Source organism: Acinonyx jubatus, chromosome B2, assembly GCF_027475565.1.
Source record: "Acinonyx jubatus isolate Ajub_Pintada_27869175 chromosome B2, VMU_Ajub_asm_v1.0, whole genome shotgun sequence".
Classification (NCBI taxonomy): domain Eukaryota; kingdom Metazoa; phylum Chordata; class Mammalia; order Carnivora; family Felidae; genus Acinonyx; species Acinonyx jubatus.
In genome coordinates, this window is record NC_069385.1 from 33,118,638 (window position 1) to 33,128,443 (window position 9,806).

General features: G+C 39.9%; 1 long non-coding RNA gene and 1 pseudogene across 1 annotated transcript in view; both read right to left on the minus strand.

Moving 5' to 3' along the window:
• Positions 1-1,188, minus strand: part of LOC128315522 (uncharacterized) — a 46,671-nt gene extending 45,483 nt beyond the window's left edge. Inside the window, exon 1 of the long non-coding RNA XR_008298340.1 lies at positions 988-1,188. This is a non-coding gene — a long non-coding RNA (uncharacterized LOC128315522). The remainder of the gene's footprint in view (positions 1-987) is intronic.
• A 3,125-nt stretch (positions 1,189-4,313) lies between these two features.
• On the minus strand, positions 4,314-6,590 carry LOC106975468 (actin-related protein 2/3 complex subunit 2-like; annotated as a pseudogene).
• Between the last annotated feature and the right edge of the window lie 3,216 nt (positions 6,591-9,806).

Genomic DNA, 9,806 nt, shown 5'->3' on the forward strand with positions numbered 1-9,806 from the left:
ACATTGCTACATTTGTGACCAGCAGAGAAGAGTATTTTTCTATCTCAACCCTAATCCTAAATTCAATGGATAATAATGAGTCATAGCCACAGAAAATAAATATAGCTGCTCAGCTCAGGTGGGAGGGGGGCATGGTTATTACAGAATTGAGATCATTATCATGGTTGTCTGGTAGTCCTTATCTTTTCTTCTTAACTGAACATTGTCAATATTATTAACTATTTCATGAAAACATTTTGTATGCCTACCTGATAGTCCATTCTTCTCTTGATGGTTATTTTGGTTTTATCCCAAAGTTTGTGGGGGTTTTTTTAGTAATATATTAATAATACTATGTTTAACATGCTTATACTTAATTTTTTGTTCCCATATTTGATTTTCTCCTTAGGACAGTTTCATACAAAAGTAAATGCTGATTGGTAAGGATCTGAAATTTCTAACTGTGTAATAGTAAAAATCCATACACCTGTCCTATTTGTAAAATGTCACTTGTAAATTATTCTAGTAATTCTTGAGACAAAAATATCTGTTCACTTTCTCGCACATACAATGAAATTATTTCATTAGTTTAGATTTGTAATTTGGTACAAATTGATCTGTTTTAATGTAATATTTTGGATTTGTGGTTGTCTCTTGGTCATATAGTGTTAAGTATTGCAACTATCAAAAGCTGATGCTTTTTTAATTCCTAGAATAAATTCTTTTCATTTCTAGACTTTGCTATAAATATCTGTAAATATGATGCCACATTAGTCAGGTCTGAGAAGATAATTAGTTTTGGAGAAAGCATCTTCTGGAGTAAAGCATCACCTTGCTTAAACATGAAGAGGTTTATAGCATCTCAGAGAGTCAGAGGTGCACACACTTGAAAGTGTAAACACCAAGATCTATCACAAGGCGTATATGAACCCCAAATGAACACTAAGCATGTTTAGGAAGGAGAAAGCACTGCACCACCAATAGATTGTGTTTAAATGTATCACTTACCTTACTAGGTATGTAGTATCTCCCAAGTACACAGGCATCCTGCCTTGTTTATCTATTGATCCTTCACTGAGAGTGGGAATCCAATGTGTTTGCTGAATTGTTTGGTAGACAAACGGCTAGAAAAACAAAGGAATGGTAGTGATTGATGAGGATCTAAATAGAGCTCCATAAGGAGCTGGGTGTTAACTGCTCATGGTCAGACATACATGGGAAATCTGGAAGAAAAAAAAAAAAAGAGAAGAATGTGTCAATTCTTCCAAACCACTCCTTTGACCTTTGATCTCCTTCAAAGGAGTCAACTATACTTCCACAGGACTGATAAAAGATAAATTTCTCCACGTCTCCCATATATCTATCATCTTGCTCAGATGTACATTTTACATTTGTTCATTGATAGAATTGGTGAAAATGCCAGGCTCTGGATTCAGGAGTGAAATATTCAACCTCTAAGGCTCTCAACTTTATCTTTAAAGTAAGGCTAACAATAGCCCTGACCACACAGTGATTTGAGGATTGAATGACAAAAGTGTGCAAGGTGTTCAGCCTGGTGCCAGCCCCGTGGACAGTAAGTGCCAGCCTTCATGATGCCGAGAATAAACATGGCCCTTGCTGCCACTTGTCATACATCCAAAGCTTATAAAATATTTTCAGCTCTTTTTCAGGTCAAAATTCCAGGCTGACTCAACTGAGGGAGGTTAAATTCAAATGGAAATGATATTTGATGAGTCTGTTTATTGTCTAACAGTCATGAAATGCTGAAAAATGTTTTTAAATATCTAAAGTTTCCTTCTGACTAGATTCAGAAATTCTCCCAAGTTGGTAGGGCAACCTCTAGAAAAATTAAGTGCCCAGGAAGCATTTTCTGCCTCCAGACCTTTTTAAGAACATACATCTAAGGGCACCTGGATGACTCAATCAGTTAAGCGTCCAACTCTTGGTTTTGGCTTAGGTCATGATCTCAGGATTCCTTAGATCAAGCCCCATGTCAGGCTCTGCACTGTCAGATTTGTTGCTTGGGATTTTTTCTCTCCCTCTCTTTCTGCCCCTTCCCCACTTGCTCATGCTTGCTCTCTCTCTCTCTCTCTCTCTCTCAAAATGAATAAATAAACATTCTTTAAAAAGAACATACATCTACTCTCTAACAATACCATTATTTGCTTGGACATAGTACAATCTAGGCTGTTTTAAAAAAATAAGTAAACCTCTACACCCCCATATTTTAACCAATAGCACATTGGGCATTCAAGGTAAGGTTTGCATCATTTTCCTTCTTAATAAATTGTACATCTGGGCTTAAACTAATAGCTGTGACTATTCTGTTAGGAGCACCTCATAGAAACTCTGCTAAAGGAGCAAGTTTGTTCATTTTTGCTGATCTTTACTCAGCCTTTGATGCCATGGCCTGGTATTAAGTACTGTTATGAACTAAGCTCTTTGAATTCAAATATAACCCTTGTTATTGATTTTAATAGAGAACTAGCTCCTTATCAGTATGGGACCTGTGGGAACATTCTTCACCTGTGTCTGATAACAATGTTTACTGGGATTATAAGGAGTGTTCCCTGGCCCCCTGAACCCAAAGCACTTGAAATCACTTTCTGATGAGCTGAATGCATAAAGAGCAAAACAATAAGCATTCTTCCATGTGCAGGCAACATGATTCATTGTCACACAACAGTAATTATCTTAACAGAGCCTGGCCCTGCTATTTATAGTACTATTAGAAATAAGAGCTAAAGCTCAATGTTTCCAAAGTAAAAGCTATAATTTTTGGAAAATGACTTTTATTGTTTTGAGAATACAACTCTTTCAGTTAACTAAGGGTACATTTTACAAGTACCAAAAATATCTAACAAAAAGGTACATTAATTAAATTTTAGCCTCTGAGAGTAATTTGTTGGGGATTTTTTTAGTGACATGAGACAGACCTGCTAATATTGATTTTGAATTTTTCTTTCTTTCTTTTTTAAAGTTTATCTATTTATTTTGAGAAAGAGAGTACAAGTGGGGGAGGGGCAGAGAGACAGAGAGAGAGACAGAGAGAGAGAGAGAGAGAGAGAGAATCCCAAGCAGGCTCTGCATGGCCAACGCCAGCACAGAGCCCAATGCAGGGTTTGATGTAGGGCTCAGTGTGGTGTTACATGCAGGGCTCGAACCCAAGAACTGTGAGATCATGACCTGAGCCAAAATCAAGAGTTGGACACCAACCAACTGAATCACCCAGATGCCCTCTTCTCTTCACTTTTTAATTGGATTTTTGTTTTCTTTTTATCGAGTTTTAAAAATTCCTTGTATATTATCAGATATGTTTTGTAAAGACTTTCTTCTAGTCTGAAGCTTTTCATTTCATTCTCTTAGCTAGCCTTTCACAGAACAGAACCTTTTAATCTTAATAAAACCTGACTTATTAATTTTTTCTTTCATGGATTATGCTTTTGGTGGCGTATCTAAAACATTATTGCCAAGCCCAAGATCACCTAGATTATCTCCTATGTTGCCTCTTAGAAGTTTTATAGTTTTGCATTTTACATTTCAATCTATAATTCATTTCAGTTAATTGCTTTTTTTAGAACAATTCAGAAAAATAAAATTCTAGTTTATCATTGGACAACACTGTTTCACACATATATAAAACAGGCCGGAAAAATAAATAAATAAACAGCAACTTCACTGACAAAAAAAGGAAAAAAAAAACACCTGTATGTTTGGCCTTTTTAACTATCTCATACAAAGCAACTACTTAAAGTATAGCTAAGTACACACAAAAAAAAGTTACCAAAATGCTCAGAATAAGATTGGTTTCTTGTTGTCGTTTTTGCTTTTTTTTTTTTTTTACAAAGTTTTATTTCTCCTTTGAGATTATAATGAACATGGACACACCACAAGTAGAGTCAGAAGGAGGACAGAGAATGTTCCAAAGGCTGGTTTGGTCATCAGAGGTCATTAAAAATAACCCCTAAAAACATGTAGAGAGAGAGGGAGAGAATTCCAAGCAAGTTCTGCACTGTCAGCACAGAGCCTGACTTGGAGTTTGATTTCATGAACCACGAGATCATGACCTGATCAGATGCTTAATCAACTGAGCCACCCACACGCCCCCCCCACACACACACCTTTTCTTTTTCCTTTTTTTAATTCCTGAGAACTACGAATTCCTTGCAAGTGCAGCTTGTTTCTGCAGATTATTTTCCAAACATGTACAAAATGGAACCAAAATGGAGAATCCCTTAAGAACCCGAAGAGGTGAAACATTTAAAGCTACATTATCTGGTAGCAAGTGTTCCAGCCTTCAGTTGCCAGCCACTTCCTCATCCTGTTCCCAAGAGTTAGCTGGATGAAAACATCTTCCCAGTGATTGTTTTCACTTCTTTTTTCTTGGCACCTGGGCATGCATGATTTAGCACCTTGAGGAATGTGTTTGCCTGCATACTTGTGTGAATATGGGCCTGAAAGTCCTTGATGTGGTAGTGCAAATAGTCCCAGAACGTGGGAATCACCCAGAACATGGTGTTGTCTTAAGACTGGCATTGGTGTAGTGAGGGAACAGCATGAAGCTAAGATAGCCAGTGTTGTCACCCATGATAGCATCTGTCTTTCAGCTCGAGAGGAGGTTCCCTGTGGCTAAAGAGAACCTGTAGAGCTGTATGGCTGGCTCTGCCTCCTTCTTTGAAGTCCTGCATGAACACTTTTCCAATGGCCACATCATCAACATCCTTAAGCACTATGCTGAAGACCACTGTGACTCTGTCTTTTTAAGACTCGGCATACATGGTCTCATCATCCCTACCTGGATAACTGCCCTGTTCTCTCCTTCTTTATCCTCTTCTTGGAACTGGAAGAATTTCTCAAAGACAGAGGCAAAACAATTTCATTTCAACATGCCAACCTGATGCACAGTGGAATCTTGGATGCCGGCAGATTTCCAAAGTCACAATAGCAAAAAAGATATTGTATCCTGACTCAGGATTTACCAAGAAGCTCCCATACACTCTCTTTAATAACTCATCAGCACTATGTGCCTCGATTCCTTGCTGAATTTCAAAGAAATACTGACCATCACTTTTGTTTTGTCTCCATTAGGATTTGAAATACGATAGCGGACTCCATCGAAATCTGCACATGTGACTGCTGCTTCTGGTTTGCTGTGAGGGGCTGCATTCTCGAAATTGAGTGCCAGCATCTCCTCAATGATGCACTTGTTTGCCTCCAGCAGGATCCTGGCAGCAGTTGGCCCCAACGCCTGAACCCACCTGCCCAGCCACCTAGCCACCACCACTGCCACCTCACCCACCTATGCTGAGTGATTTATTGTTGTTGTTGCTTTTAAGCGCTTTTGAGTTTTTACCCTGATGATGTTTTCAAAACATTTTTCATCTTTCGGGCTTTCAGATTTAATCATTGTATGATTTCCTGAACCTGGAATGGCTTCTTTGTGGAATTAGCCATTCTGTAGTATTTATTAATCATAGTATTCAGATTCTCTCAGTGGTATTTGCTTATTCCATCAAAAACTGTTAGTGATATCGTGTTTTCTGTCAAGTATCATGTAAGCAGCACATAGTTGAATTTTGATTTAAAAAATAATCTGAAAATCTTTGCTTTGCCCTTTTCCTTTTATGACATAGCTCTTCTATTTGATCTCACCTCAATCGTTTTATTGCATGTTTCTTCTTCTTTTTTTTTTTTTTTTTTAATGATTTGAAGTTTCGTTTGCTTTCTGCCTTGTACTGTTTGGACTATACTTTATCTAAACCTGTTTTCTGGTCTTGTTTTGCTTTATTTCTCATTACATTTTAGACTTTTGCTCACTTTCTCCTTGAAAGTCTTGCTTCCTGCAGCATCCATGAAGCCATGTATCTCCTGATTCTTCCGTCTTCCCTCCGGCACTTTCTTCTCAATATGATGTTAGGCCCCTCCCTCTCTTCCCATTCCTCAAATGTTGATGCTGTTCAGAGCTTCCCTTTTCTTCCCAACCCACTTTCTCCAGGCCATTTTGACCAGTTCCTTGGATTTAATTGTCATCCATACGTTAACAATTCCCAATCCTTCAGATCTATCCTAGATCCCTCACCTGTACTCAAGACCATAGACATATAACTAACTGCCAAATATCTCCATTTGGACACCCCACAGGCACTTTAAACACAATGTGATCAAAATGACACTTGTTTCTTTCCCAGTGAACCTGATTCTCTGTCAGAATTTTCCCTCCAGGATTTGATAGCACTATCCACTTCAATCCTAAAGCCAGGAAATCTGAGAAGATATTTAACCCTCTGGTTTCCCTCAGCCCTCATAGCTCTCACCACACCTTTCAGTATTCTTGATTTTGGATTCTACATAACAATGGAATTCATCTTCCTCTCCCTGTCCCCAGAGCTTCTGCTATGGAGTTAAGTGACTACCAGCTCTTACTTACTTAGATCCTACAAAAGCTGCCTAATTGGTCTTTTTCAATCTATCCTCCCTCCTGCAAACAGAAGAATCTTCTAAAATGCAAATCTGTGTTGCTCCCACACTTAAAACTCTTCAATGGATTTCCATTACTTTTAAATAAATCTTGGAAGGCCCTCCTTGATCTTGACCTCACTTACCTCTGCCATCTCTTCTTTTTTTTTTTTTTCCTGCCACCTCTCCTTGAGCCACCCTCTCTATCTCACTATATTCTCCAGCGATAGCTATACTACGTTTATGTTAGCTCCTTGGACATGCCATGAACCCTATGGCAGCCACTGTAAATTGCCACCAGTATCCATTCATTTTCTTCTTTTTAAAGAATTGATCTCACTCCAGATTTAGTAGGGTGCATAACTGCTGGTTACTACTTTTACCAGCCACCCCTGCTGTTAGGTGTGGCTCTGTGACCAGGCTTTCATGAATGGAATGTGTGGAAGAGTGATATGTGCAACTTTAATGTCACTTCCTTAAAAATAAGTTGATTGCCGTTCATTCTTTTCGTGGGGCTGGAGTGTGAATGTGGAGCTGGTGAACAACTTTTGACCATGAGAATGAGGAAACACACAAGGAGGTTGGGAAGGCTATAAAACGGAAGGGACCTGTGACCATGAAGGACTATGTGGCATACAGATTTTTGAGTTCTTAATTATAGCAGTTTAGCCTATGTATCAGTCAGGATCACTTGGGTAATGCTGCAGTAACAAACAACTCTTAAAGCTAAGTGGCTTAACACAACAAAGGTTTATTTTTCACTCATGCTACAAGTACAGCACAGTAAAGTGGCTTTGCTCACGTGGTCATTCAGGGACCCAGCCTAATAGATGGCTTCATCTAAATATATTCTTTAATGAGGACATAGGAGAGAAGGACACTTGGCAAACTGTGTTCTGTCTCTTAAAGTTTCCAGCTGGGAGTCAGGCACACTACACTCAGGGTGCAAGTCATACTGTCTCACCTAATTCAAAGAGGATTGAGGACAGATAATCCTATCATGTTTCCAGAAGGAAGGGAAGACCAGAATATGTGTGACTAGTCCTGATGACTAGCTCAGCTTCTGCCTTAATGTGTCTTAACTGGTGTTCCCTCAAAAGAGGTAACCTCTGTTTCTCTTGCTTAAGTGTTCGTAGGATGCTTGCTTTATGTTTCCAAATATATATTTCAAAGATCTCACAAGACTATATCTTCTTCTTAATCCTTCCTGCAATAATTACCCTTGGGAATCCTAAAGTAACTGTTCCCTTTGCATAATATTTTCCTAAATATTTATCTCAATATCTGAACTCTTTCCAAAGCTCCAGTCCTAGATTTCCAACTGCCAATACCTATCAAACTTGGCAAGCTTAAAACAATTGACTGCAGTACTTAAATCTGATTCTTCTGAGTTTATATTCTTATTTTGTTTATCTCTGTATCTCCAGGTCTTAGAATTAGGGCCTGGCATGAGAAGGGGCACTGCATACTTAATGAATGAATGAATATTATAAAGATTTTTATTTATTTTAAATGTTTATTTATTTTGAGAGAGAGCATGAACAGGGGGAGGGGCACAGAGAGGAGGAGAGAGAATCCCAAGCAGGGTCTGTGCTATCAGCATGGAGCCTGACACAGGGCTCTGTCTCATGAGCTGGGAAATCATGACCTGAGCCAAAATCAAGAGTCAGGCGCTCAACCGACGGAGCCGCCCAGGTGCCCCTGTAAAGATCTGACAATGGCTTGCAAACCAGGAATCTTCTCTGATTCCAATTTCCTCCTTACGAGCCTGCGCACAGTCCTTCTCCTCGCCACAATTGGCTAGTCCAGTGCTCTTTGCCTAGCAACTAAATGATTACAATAGTTTTCTCACAGTTATCCCCATCAACATATTTTTTTCATTCTTCAACCTACTTTATGCAATGTTCCCATATTAATTTCCTCGAAGCATGTGACATTCTACAGCCCTGTAAGGAGTGCAATCACACGCAAGCAGTATGGTATGTTCTGAAGGTAAGCACAAATAAGGCACAGTCTCCACGCTTGAGCAGCTTACAGTCCAGTGGGAGACAGACATGTGTCTAGAGACACAGGACCGGGAAAGCAGAGCCAAAAACAGAGGAGCACAAAGGTGGAGTGACAGATGCGACAGATGTTGAATCAGCCAAGGAGTCAGAGAAATGGAGTCACTTACTTCATGTCCTAACAGACAATTAGACATTCTCCAGAATCAGCATTAGATGGAAATAGGAATGATTCCTGTTTTGAGTCAGGAGGGGGAAGAACTGGGCACCAACTGGGGTTAGTTTGGGAGTGGGCAGGGATTGACGGCAATTTTATCTGAGGACCTCTGTTTTCTCTCTGATGCGTGAGAAGGACAAAGGATGAGTCACTGTGCTGTGTAGTCCTCCAGGAAGGCCTGGATGTGCTGCCAGCTGGTGAGGATGGCTTGGTTCCCCATACCTGCTGGAAACCTCTAGCTACGTCCGCAGCATTCGATTTAATTCTACAAACAGGTACTGATGTACTGGGACCAGTGTTTGGCTACAGTAGGTAGCTGCTCTTCCTTGTCCTTCCTTGCACATCTCCAGAATTCAAGCTGTGTTTTGGCTTTCACAAGAATACTCAGATATACACTGCTTTCCAGGGGAGGGAGCCTGAAGTCAAATGAATTGCTGCATGGATTTTGTAAATTCAGAGCAGACCAAATTGCTTAGAAGCAAAGCCTTGGCAATGTTTTATTTACACAAGCCAGGCTTTTTTCAGAAAGAAAATAAGAGGGTTTGGGTTGGGGAAGGGGGCCGGGAGGAGTATTATTTTTGGAAATCCAAGGGCTGAATATGCATATAGAGCCAAAGCCTGGAAAATTAAAAGCATAGATTTTGGGAAGGGAAAGATCATCCTGTCCCCTGACTGCACCCCGCCCCTGCCCCGCCACCACATGCACCCCATCAAAAGGAATATAGTCTGACCAGCAGGCAGGAAGATGTGGAATTTTGTAGTTTACTTTAAGTGTGCCTTTTGTGCAAGGCCCTTGGAGAATAAAACAGATCATGTGATCTGATGAAGGTGATGGACAAATCCTCTTAACAGAAGCACACGAGGAGTGTTCTTTGTCTTCCTACTGACCTAGACTTTGTTATGATTCCTGGCTCTTATGCTTGGGATTCCAGAAGCATACAGTTTTTTACAAGATACTCTAGAAATGTTCATGGACCTTTCCCTGATGAATTTCCAAAAGGACTAGAAATGCCACTTTAGAAAATACACAGGATGCTGAGGTCACGTACATGAGCTGCCAAACACCAGCAGAGACAGGGCATTGGATTAAGCAGAATTGTACCCCCCCCCCCCGGCCCCACTCATTCGATGATCCCGTAAAAAAGAGAACC